This window comes from Lathyrus oleraceus, chromosome 4 (genome assembly GCF_024323335.1).
Source record: "Lathyrus oleraceus cultivar Zhongwan6 chromosome 4, CAAS_Psat_ZW6_1.0, whole genome shotgun sequence".
In the NCBI taxonomy this organism is placed as follows: Eukaryota; Viridiplantae; Streptophyta; class Magnoliopsida; order Fabales; family Fabaceae; genus Lathyrus; species Lathyrus oleraceus.
The window spans coordinates 343811025-343823347 of NC_066582.1; positions in this window are offsets into that span (position 1 = coordinate 343811025).

The following is a 12323-nucleotide window of genomic DNA, read 5'->3' on the forward strand; positions in this document are numbered from 1 at the left end:
ATAGATCAGAAGGAAGAAAGAAACATCAGAAGAAAGAAACATCAGAAGAAAAAACAACAAAAAAAAGAGCCTAAGTGCCTAAGGGTTTAGGGGCGGAGGCATCCTTTGGAGCAGCTGAGTCAGCAGGTTCTGAATGTTGGTGTTGATGGAATCCTGGTGATCCAACCTAGCTCGTACCACTTATTGTTCCTTTTGCAATTCCTCTAGAGTCTTCAAGACCAGAGGGGAAAAACTAGAGGAAGATTGCTCCCCCTGAGTCAAAGTATCAACCCTGGCCTTGGAAGCTTCCTCTGTAGTAATGTGTGCTGCTTCTTCAGCATCGGCTTTTGCTTTTGCCTTAGCCTATGCAGCAGCCACAGCAGCAGCAGCTTCAGCAACAGCCTTTTCTTCAGCTTCTCTGATCCTCTGCTCTTCTTCCAGGTGAGCTTTCTCTTCTGCTTACTTCCTAGACTTTTTCTCATCCTCTCTAGCCAAGCGAGCTTGGATCCTTATACCAGTATCTCTGATGAAGTCGTTGCGGACTTATTCAGAGAGGCCTTTAAGTTTGAAGGCTTCAGAGGTCATCCATCTGATCACTCTGTTCCAGTGGATCCTTACTGCAGAGGGATCATCACTGATGCTATAGTTGATAGATGGAGACTTGATCTTCTCCACTAAAGACTCTACAAAAACAGTTATTGCTTCTTCTAAGGTGGGGAAGGCAGTTTCTGGTTCAAAGTTAGAGGCTGAGGAGGATGGTGGAGTTTGGTTGATGTCATATGGATTTAGAATATGAGTGTTGATGGCAGCAGAGGTTTGTGGTGGGGGAATATCAGAGGGAGATGGTGTTGTTTGTTCGGGTTGAGGATTTGGTTAAGGTTCAGATGGTGAGGGTATTGGTTGTTCAGGAGGTGGATTAGGTTGTGCAGGTGGTGGTTGTCGCTCCCCGGATTTCCCGAATCCAAGTACAAACGCGAAAAAGAGTGGCGCAGAGAAAGAGTAGAGTCGCCAGCTATGTACTTTTATCCCAAGAGGAGGGAAAGGTAGTACTGCATAACCAAGAGGAAACGGATAAAACAAAGTCTCGAACCAAAGAAAACCGAGTAAGGGGGCCGGTTACATGAAGGGAAGGTTATCGCACCCCTTCACGTCTGTGATACTCCACAGGATCCACGCTTGCTATTTATGTCTAAAATGTGTGTATAAAAAGTCCTATTTGCGATGCGAAAGAGAGAAAATCAAAGTAGGGAAAAGAAAGAGTTATTGCTCGCACATGCCCTACCCTGCTGCATACGTATCTCAAGAAGGATTGAGAATCAGAGCACTGTAGCTCGGCTAACCTATTTTTGTTTATTTTGTGTTTTTTTGATGAACGACGTTACTACGTAATCTAACGGATGCTCGACCTTTGGAGACTTACTCACCTGTGGTAGAAGGAGTTAACGTGTTCTTAAGAAAAGAAAATCAAAGAGTTTGTTTGTGTTTTAGGAATGCTCGTGCAAAAAGGAAGTCCTAGACGAAGGAACCGTGCTACCTAAATTGACATGCAAACGGGAGACTATACGAAGCCTAGCAGTCCTATGGGGAGACGATCACACCACAAAAAAACATATAGCATAAAGTAAACGCACCAACAAGGGGGCTCAAACATACATGGGTAGGGCTTTAGTCAAAAGGGGTCATATCAACCTCGACAAACAAGCCATGGAAAGGTAATCAAATGGGCTCTTAACCAATGACATTAAACGTTAGGGTGAGCAGATCAAAAGGGCAACCCCATAACGACCTCATAGCTCTTAACCTTGGACAGGGTGAACTCATGACAAAGCGTAAAGGTTCAGAAAGATGGAACCCTTTCCACTGACTGACCGGACAAAAGATCTTGGGCTTTTGTTCTGAAGCATCGACACGTAGTGTGAGCATAAAGAACGACACACTGAATAACGGGGGATTGACTACTAATCCCTTTTATCCGTCAATTGTCTCTTCATGGAGGTCTTTAGCACTGGTGCCTCCTCTTGGAGGTCTTTGGGCACAAAATTAAACACACAAAATATTGCCTCCTATCGAGGTCTTCCAGCTAAGAAAGCGGTAAAATGCTGGAAAGATGTAAAAGGGGTCAAGAGATCTACCACGCGGATAAAGATCCAAAGTAACAACAACTAAAGAAACAAGAAACCCAGAGATCTCTCAAGCTAGCACCATCAAAGAAAGCAAGTCAGCAAAGCAATCAGAATAAATCTCGGAATGGTATCCCACAAATAAAGTGGAATACCAAGCAAGCTATCTCTTCAAGAGTCATGTGAGCCCTCACAAAAACTCAACAAACAAGTTAGAATAACAAGATGCGGTGCAATCAAGAGTTGCACCAAACAAAAGAATCATAGCAACAACAGTGTTAGGTAAACAGTGCACAAATGCAATAAGCATGTCACAACAAAGCATGAATGATGAAAGGAGGATACAATAGCACCAAGTTAGAAGTGACATCAATTCAATAAGTGTCTCAAGAACTCAACTCAACAAGATCAAAGCAAAAGCACTAAACATCCAGAGATGCATCAAAGTCAAACAAGTCAACATACAAGTTCAAAGTGCTTCAACTTCAACAAATGAGTCATAAAAGGTAAAGGCATGAGGCAAGGGTCAAGGATTAGACAATCAAGCACACAAACAGAACCAAATGACTCCTAAAATATCAATCAAAAGTCATTTAAATCCAACTTAGCAAAGTGAAAGTCAATCATGTCCAAAGCACTTCAAAATGCAACAAAAGCATTATAGACAAGTTCATGCAATTATGTGTCAAGATGAAATGAACATGGCAGCAAGGTATGCACATCATAAGTATTTCAAATAAGCTATATAATCAATATGCAAACCTCCAAGTTCATATCATAAGCATAGAATCACTTTTGGACCAAAATCAAACAAAGTGTATCATGAAACTCTAATGCGTCTTTCATGCTCAAATGAATGCAAAAAGGAGCTCATTATGAATAAATGCACAAAGACTTGATAGAAGCATCATAGAACAGGGGAGAACACATGTGCAAAGGCACCAAACCAGAATCAAAGTGTAACCACATGAATCATGCTATTAAAGCTCACAAAAGTTCGCAAAAACAACCAAGGATAGGAGGCCTAAACCTCTTGTCAAACAAATGCATCAAAAGGGTATCAAAACTCAAATTCAGGGGGCAAAGCTCCACACATCAAGACATGACATACATACTAAAACATGTGCAAAAGGATTGGTTTCAACATTCAAAGGAAGTGGCACAAGTGCCTCATGCTAAGCAAGCATCAAAATAGGGGCTAAAATGCAAACATCAACTTCAAAAATCTAAAAAAAATTTAAAATGCATCCTAAATTCATGGGAATTTAACACAAGGTTCCAATAAGCATATATAAACATCATGCAAAAACTCAGGAGCATCCAGATTCATTTGATATGAAAACAAAAATTGAGAAATTGAGAATGCAAAAACATGTCCAAAAACGCAACATTTAAATCCATGTGTCAAACCCTAGCAAAATGGCATAGAAAATAATCAAACCAGTTACCACATCTTATTATCATGTATGAGGATGGTGTGTGCAAAGGCTTGGGTCAGAATGGTTAAAATATGGGATTTCATAAAGGTTTGAATGCAAATGGTCGAAAATGCACATAAATGAATCCGAAATTCATATTAAATTCCACATGTCATGAAATAATTGGGCAATGGTACCAAAAAATCAAGGACTCACCAGGGATCACTCACAAAAAATTTCATATTTTTTTGAGTATTTTGCTATTCTTAAAAAATAAAATAAAACGGGGTGAAATATGTACATGACATGTGACACATATGCAACAAATCAATTGGTCAAACAAGTCACTTAAGTGACTAATAAAAATAAATAAAAATGAAAATCAGAAAATATATGGGCCTTTGGATCAAAAGAAAAGTCAAAGCGATCCAACGGCCAAGGGATCGTCTTCTTCCTCAAGACACTCCGGCCGTGAATAGTGACGACGGTAGGATTCCGGCCACCCACGGCGGCGGCCTCCTCCACGCGCGACCCAGAACTTCACAAAAATGGGGCTACCCCCCCCTAAACCACATGCTAGGAACTCAAAAATGATATTAGTTTTTCATGAATCTTCACCAATCTCTCAAATCACAGACAACAAGTTTGAATATTAAAACTTTAAATCAAGATTTCTCACTCAATATTGCACCATTTTAAAAAGTAAACACATCTACATCATCACCATAGCATGTAGTTTCATTTAGGCATAAAAAATGAGCAAAATAAGAGAGTCGAAATTTGAGTTACCGAAAATGACACCTTCTGAAACTTCAGTATGGTGATGAGATAAGCTCCAGAATACCTCCCTTGGACTTCTATGAATGTTTGCTACCTTTGGTTGTGCTTGAAATTGTCCAGATCTTGAGAATCAAGAAGCAACCTCCATTAAAGCTCTGTTTAGAAACTGCTTGGAATGGCTCAAATCGTGGGTGATTTGTGATCCTTAGAGTGTGTAGATCAAGAATATGCTATTGGTTTTCATTTTCCATGGATGTATGGAGAGATTTGATGAGAATAAAGTATGAGATTATTTTTGGAAAGTGAGATTTTCAGTGTATGGAGGTTGCACGAATTAGGGTTTTGCTCAATGATATTTTTAGAGTTTATACTCTGATTTTTGTGGCTTGGTGGGCTCAAATGAAGGAGTTTCAAGTCCATGATCATTTTGGCTATTTTTGGAAATGCCCCCCTTATTTGCACATGAACAACCTTGTTTAATGCATTAATCCTCTCTTGAGACTTGATTAATCATGATTATATGAAAGAAATAACACAAAATGATGTTTTTTTGACAATTTTACAAAGGTGTAATTTTTGTGCATGTATGACTTTTCCACACATGTGGGAATGCATGGGCTCAAATTCCAAGGTGGATTTGGCCCAAAAAACAATGCTGAATAAATTCCCAATGATTGGCATGTGAGAATATTCCATGATGTCATCTTGTGTCCTTTTGACTTTTCATGAAAGAAAGCTTGAAAAATGACTTGCACCATTGATGAATCATACAAAATTATAGGTCATTTTGCATGCCATTATGAAGTATTTCTCAAAACAAAACCATAGCAAAAAGAGCCACACCAATTGGACTTGTCAACCTCAAGTTATGCCTTTTTAAAGCCTTCATGCACACTTCATCATTCAAGAACCATAACTCTTCAACCATTCATCATATGGCCTTGAAATAGGACTTTTTGGAAAGGGGAGACAAAGATCTACAACTTTCATGTCTGAGAAAAAAGTTCAAAACCGCCCTTGCTTTTGATGATTTGCTTGGTACATCAGCAAGCTCGCTAGGCGAGTGAGGTAGCGAAGGGCTTGCTAGGCGAGCACTCAGCGAGGTTCCAGCGAACACTCCCAGACTTGGATAAAAGCATAGTTAGCAATTACTCGCTAGGCGAGCAGGTAGCGAGTAATTCCAGTAGCAACATCATCAAGGCTCGCTGGAGCGAAGGAGGAAGCGTGGGCTTTGCCTAGCGAAGGATTGCTCGCCTAGCGAGCATGACAACTCAGGAAGTTTCTTCTGGGCGCAGGTGACTCTGGTGGCTTATTTTGGGGCTCGCTAAGCGAACCATTTTGCTCGCCTAGCGAGCATGACAGCTCAGGAACCAATCCTATAAGTAGCAGGGGCTACTTTTTTTTTGGAAAGGGGAGACAAAGATCTACAACTTTCATGTCTGAGAAAAAATTCATTTGGAGCTTCCTTGGTGATGAAAAATCAAGTTGAAACTAGGTCAAAATCCTTCCAAATTTGGAAACTTCACAATACAGGTCATCATTCCAAATTTGGTAACCTGTGCACTGGACCTTTGTTCCTTCAAGATTAATGTTTTGGATGATGAATAGACCCTATTTGAACATGTTGGAAGTATCTCAAGTCATTCCCTAGCCATTTGACCCTCAGTTGACCAACAATTGACTTTTGACTTCACAGTTGAATTTTGAATTATACTAAGCCCATTAAGCTTGATCCTTTAAAGAAAACCTCCGAAAATGAAACCCTAGTTCTCAAGAGCTCTACACAACATCCATAAGACCTTCAAACCAAGAATGCATCTCAATCCTTTAGGAACCCTACTTTGACTGCTTCAGTAGACCAAAGTTGCCAGAGGTCAAACCCTAATTCAGATGAACTTTGCTGATAAGAAATGAAAATTTAAGGAAAGGAAGATCATGAGGATGGTGATGCACCCTTGATACCCAGATGAATACAAACTTCCTTGAGTGTTGAGAAAAACCCTAGTTGATGCACAATTTCCCTTGTGTTGACTGACCATTCAGATAGAACCCACAAAGTGACTTGAATGATATCCAAGCTTCTTGGAAGACAAACTCTTGGAGCTAATTCTGATTGACATGATGAAATGCAATATGAAATGTTTAAATGACCTAAAATGAATGCATGAATGAGGAGGGAAAATTTGAGGTGCTACAGCTGCCCCTATTCAATCAACTGTGAATCTGAACGGATGAAAGCAGCGGCTATCAGACTTTCAAGGTAAATAGGGATTGAATACCAAAAGAACCGGAGAATTTGCACTCTGTAGGTGACGAATCAAGAAAAGCGGGGCCATTCACCGATGGCGGCTTCAAAATAAAATTTGATATTTACCGATATCAAAGAAAGCGAGGCCATTTACCGATGGCGGCTTCAAAACAAATTTGATATTTAACGATATCAAAGAAAGCGAGGCCATTTATCGATGGTGGCGTCAAAACAGATTTTATATTTACCGATATCAAGGAAAGCGAGGCCATTTACCGATGGCGACGTCAAAACAGATTTGATATTTACCGATATCAAGGAAAGCGAGGCTGTTTACCGATGGCGGCGTCAAAACAGATTTGATATTTACCGATATCAAGGAAAGCGCTACAAGACCAGACATTTACCGATGACTGGGAAAGAACTCGATGTTTACCGACATCGAACAAAGATGTTTATAAGTGAAACAAGACCAGACATTTACCGATGACTGGGAAGGAACTCGATGTTTACCGACATCGAACAAAGATGTTTATAAGTGAAACAAGACCAGACATTTACCGATGACTGGGAAGGAACTAGATGTTTATCGACATCGAACAAAGATGTTTACAGACACCAAGGAAAGAATACATTTATGAAACGAAACCATTTACCGATGGCGAAAATGAAATACTCGATATTTATGGATAGCGAAAACATACAGTTATTTAAACGACAAAACCATTTACCGATGGTTAACAAGCGGCTGATGTTTACCGACATCGAACAATGATGTTTACCGACACCAAAAAAGGAAAGGACACACACGGGTGTTGACAAAACGATTTTTTTTGTAGACACCATGAGAGACATGCCATTTATTGATGGCCAACGATTGGAATTCGACGTTTATCGACATCGAAAGATGATGTTCGCCGACATCAAAGAAAAGCACAGACATTTACGGGGATCAACACGACACTTACCGGTATCGCAAGGATGATATTTACATATGTCAAAATAAGGCAGACACTTATTGGTGACTAAATCGGAAGAGAATCAAGCTTTCCTTTCACGGACTGGTGAGAAAATAAATCTCACTGGGATTATCGATTCTGAATGTTACAAAGAGCAACTACTGCAAATCTGCTACACTGATGTTGAAAAATGATCTGTCTCTTCCCGAGATATGATCCAATCTGGTTTAATACATGTATGCATATGTTTGAGTTTTCCATGGCATAATGTTCCATACTGAATGGAAATGCTACGCGATTTGAGAATGCGAATGCAAATGATGATTACTACATGCAAGATGCAAAGGGAGGAAAACCCCTGCTGGGAAAGCAAATGATCACTTTACTGAGCATACAATTTCTGATTCGATCTTCCAACTCTGTGGGGACATACAACAATTCTGCTGAGGATACTTACTGATCTGACATTCTCGGAACGGTAGAGAAACTAACTCAACTGGGGAGTCACTTGTTGGGAAAACACCAACCTCTCGACCATGTTGGGGAAACAAATTCTGAACTCGACTTAGACGACCCAACTTCTTACACGACTGGACAGTGTTGAAACAACAGGGTCTTCCTTCGAACAAACTTTGGCTCATCTGCTTTAACCATCAATCAAAGATAGTAACCTGCAAAACGGCAGGACATACATGCCCTAGGGGATCGTATGGACAAAATATACTCAAGTGTACTCAACATTTGGACGTTTTTTTTGCAACAAAGCAGTAGAATTAAAAAAAACAAGACAGCAATTTGACTGAATAACAACTTTTATTGATTGAAAATGGCCTATAAAGGCAAATACATCAGGAAGAAATTCCTAGGAAGAGGTAATTGCGCCAAAAGAGAAAATAAACTATCCTATTGGCAATGTGAACACGGCATTCCATTATTTTCCAACTCTATTATCACTCATAGATCTTCAATTTCCCCCAAATTCTTTGATTTCTGAGAAGATTGATTGGACCGATCATATCCTTCAAGATGGTAGACACTGAAACGCGATGAAGTACAGATAACTCAGACTGTAGTCTTCGCCTTAATCCCTCTTTTGCCTGGACCGTCTTTTCAAGTTTTCAATCCACCGGGATACCCATTTTTGCCTAAGCCGCCTTTGCAGGTTTTCGACTTACCAGGTGTACATATTATTTTTATTCTTTATCCCTAACTTTTGCCCGAACCTTTTTCTTTTCTTTTTCTCTTGGTTCGCCGGGATGCCCTTTTTTTGCCTGGACTTTCTTTCTTTGTCCAGCGGGTCAGTTTATGCGAAGTATTTTTTGACTACATCTGAATTCACAGGAGACGAAAAATCTTCATCATCCATAGTTGTAAGCATCAAGGCTCCACCAGGAAAGACCTTTTTAACAACATATGGCCTTTCATAATTCGGAGTCCACTTGCCCCTGTTATCTGTACCGGGAGGAAGGATCCTCTTCAAAACTAAGTCACCTATCTGATAGCTTCGAGGACGCACTTTCTGATCAAAGGCCTTCTTCATCCTTCTCTGATATAGTTGTCCATGGCACACAGCTGCTAATCGCTTTTCCTCAATTAAATTTAACTCATCAAACCTGGCTTGAACCCACTCAGCCTCGTCAAGTTTTACATCCATCATCACCCTCAAAGAAGGGATTTCAACTTCTACTGGCAAGACTGCCTCCATGCCATACACAAGTGAAAACGGAGTTGCCCCGGTTGACGTACGCACTGAGGTACGATACCCATGCAAAGCGAAAGGCAACATCTCATGCCAATCCTTGTACGTCACAACCATCTTTTGCACAATCTTCTTAATGTTCTTGTTTTTCGCCTCTACATCACCATTCATCTTTGGTCTTTAAGGAGAAGAATTGTGGTGTTCGATCTTAAAGTCTTTGCAAAGCTCTTTCATCATCTTGTTATTGAGATTCGAACCATTATCAGTGATGATTCTCTCAGGAACCCCATAACGACAGATAATTTCCTTCTTAATGAATCGAGCAACCACTTGTCTGGTAACATTGGCATAGGAAGCTGCTTCCACCCACTTGGTAAAGTAATCAATTGCAACTAGGATGAAGTGATGTCCATTAGAAGCAGTAGGTTCAATCTTTCCAATCATATCGATGCCCCACATCGCGAATGGCTAAGGAGAATTCATAATATTCAGAGGGTTTGGTGGTACATGCACTTTATCTGCATAGATCTGACATTTGTGGCACTTCTGAGCGTATTTGAAACAATCAGATTCCATGGTTATCTAGTAATAACCGGCTCTTAACACTTCTTGGCCATTGCATGACCACCAGCATGGGTACCGAAAGATCCCTCGTGTACTTCCTGCATTAACATGTCTGCTTCGTGTCTAACCACGCATCTGAGCAGAACCATGTTAAAGTTCCTCTTGTACAACACATCATCCTTGTTCAAGTAAAAGCTTCCAGCTAGCCTTCTCAGTGTCTTCTTGTCATTCTTTGACGCTCCTTCAGGATACTCTTGGCTTTTGAGGAAATTCTTAATATCATAAAACCACGGCTTCTCATCAATAACAGACCCGGCTGCAAACACATACGCAGGCCTCTCGAGTCGATTCACGACAACGTGTGGCACATGATTCTGCCAATGAACTTTAATCATGGAAGACAATATGGCCAAGGCATCAGCCATTTGATTTTCATCTCGAGGTACATGATACAACTTTACTATCTTGAAGAAAGTCAGGATCCTTCTGTGTAATCTCTATAAGGAATCAAATGCGGCTGATGACTATTCCAGTCTCCATTGACTTGGTTAATCACTAGAGCAGAATCTCCATAAATGTCCATAGTTTTGATCCTTAGATCGATGGCTTCCTCAATCCCCATGATACAGGCCTCGTACTCAGCTTCGTTGTTGGTTACTTCAAAAGTCAATCTGGCGGAAAAAGGTATGTGTGCACCTTTAGGAGTAATGAGTACTTCCCCAACACCATTTCCATTCACATTTACCGCCCCATCAAACATCAGTGTCCACTTGTCATCGGGATCCGGTCCTTCCTCGACAAGAGGCTCTTCATAATCTTTCATCTTTAAGTACATGACATCTTCTTCGGGGAATTCAAACATCATCGGCTGATAGTCATCAATTGGTTGCTCGGCAAGGTAATCAGACAGAATACTACCCTTGATGGCCTTTTGTGACGTGTACTAGATATCATACTCTGTCAAAATCATCTGCCAATGAGCCACTCGTCCGGTAAGAGCCGGCTTTTCAAAGATATACTTTACTGGGTCCATCTTAGAAATCAACAAGGTAGTATGGTTCAACATATATTGTCTTAGTCGGCGAGCAGCCTATGCCAAAGCGCAACAAGTTTTCTCGAGCAGCGAATATCTTGTTTCACAGTCGGGAAACGTTTTGCTAAGGTAGTATATTGCATGCTCTTTTCGACCGGACTCGTCATGCTGTCCCAATACACACCCCATCCAATTCTCTGTTACTGAAAGGTACATTATCAGAGGCCTTCCAGGAACTGGAGGTATAAGAATTGGAGGTTTCTGCGAATATTCTTTTATCTTATCAAAAGCTTTTTGACAATCATTGTTCCACCTGATTGCTTGATCTTTTCTTAGCAATTTAAATATCGGTTCGCACGTAGCTGTTAGGTGAGATATGAACCGCGCAATGTAGTTTAGCCTCCCTAAAAACCCACGAACCTGCTTTTCCGTTCTTGGTTCAGGCATTTCTTGAATAGCTTTTACTTTCGTTGGATCAACTTAAATCCCTTTCTCACTGACAATGAAACCTAACAGCTTTCCAGATCTCACTCCAAATGTACACTTGTTTGGATTCAACCTCAGTTTGAACTTTCTCAATCTTTCAAACAACTTTTGCAAGTTTACCAAGTGCTCCTCTTCTGTCTGAGACTTCGCAATCATATCATCCACGTACACTTCAATTTCTTTGTGCATCATGTCATGAAAGAGAGTCGTCATAGCTCTTTGGTAGGTAGCACCGGCGTTCTTCAACCCAAATGGCATTACTTTATAACAGAACGTGCCCCAAGGTGTAATGAATGTCGTCTTCTCCATGTCTTCTGGCGCCATCTTGATCTGATTATAGCCAGAAAATCCATCCATGAAAGAGAAAACCAAGGACTGAGCAATGTTATCGACCAATACATCAATGTGAGGTAATGGGAAGTCATCTTTCGGACTGGCTCTATTTAAATCTCGGTAATTGACACACATCCTGACTTTACCATCCTTCTTTGGCACGGGTACGATGTTGGCCACCCAAGGGGGATAATTGGTAACTGCTAGAAAGCCTGCATCCAACTGTTTCTGAACCTCCTCTTTGATCTTGACAGCCATATCAGGACTAGTTTTGTGAAGCTTCTGCTTTACCGAAGGACAATCTTCTCTGAGAGGTAGCCTGTGCACCACAATATCTGTATCCAAACCAGGCATATCTTGATACGACCATGCGAATACGTCCACATATTCTTGCAGCATTTCAATCAACCCTCTCTTGACCTTTTCCTCTAAAGTAGCCCCTATCTTGATCTCTTTCTTTGCGTCCTCAGTACCAAGGTTAATGACTTCCAATTCCTCCTGATGAGGTTGAATGACCCTTTCCTCCTGTTTCAATAGTTTGGCCAATTCTTTGGGGAGTTCACAATCTTCTTCACTCTCCTCTTCGACTTGGTAAATGGGATTATCGAAGTCATACTAAGCCATAACAAAACTATTTTTAATGGAATCCTCAAGATTGTAACTATATCCCATGGGTCAACATCATATCCCAAAAAGAATCTTTC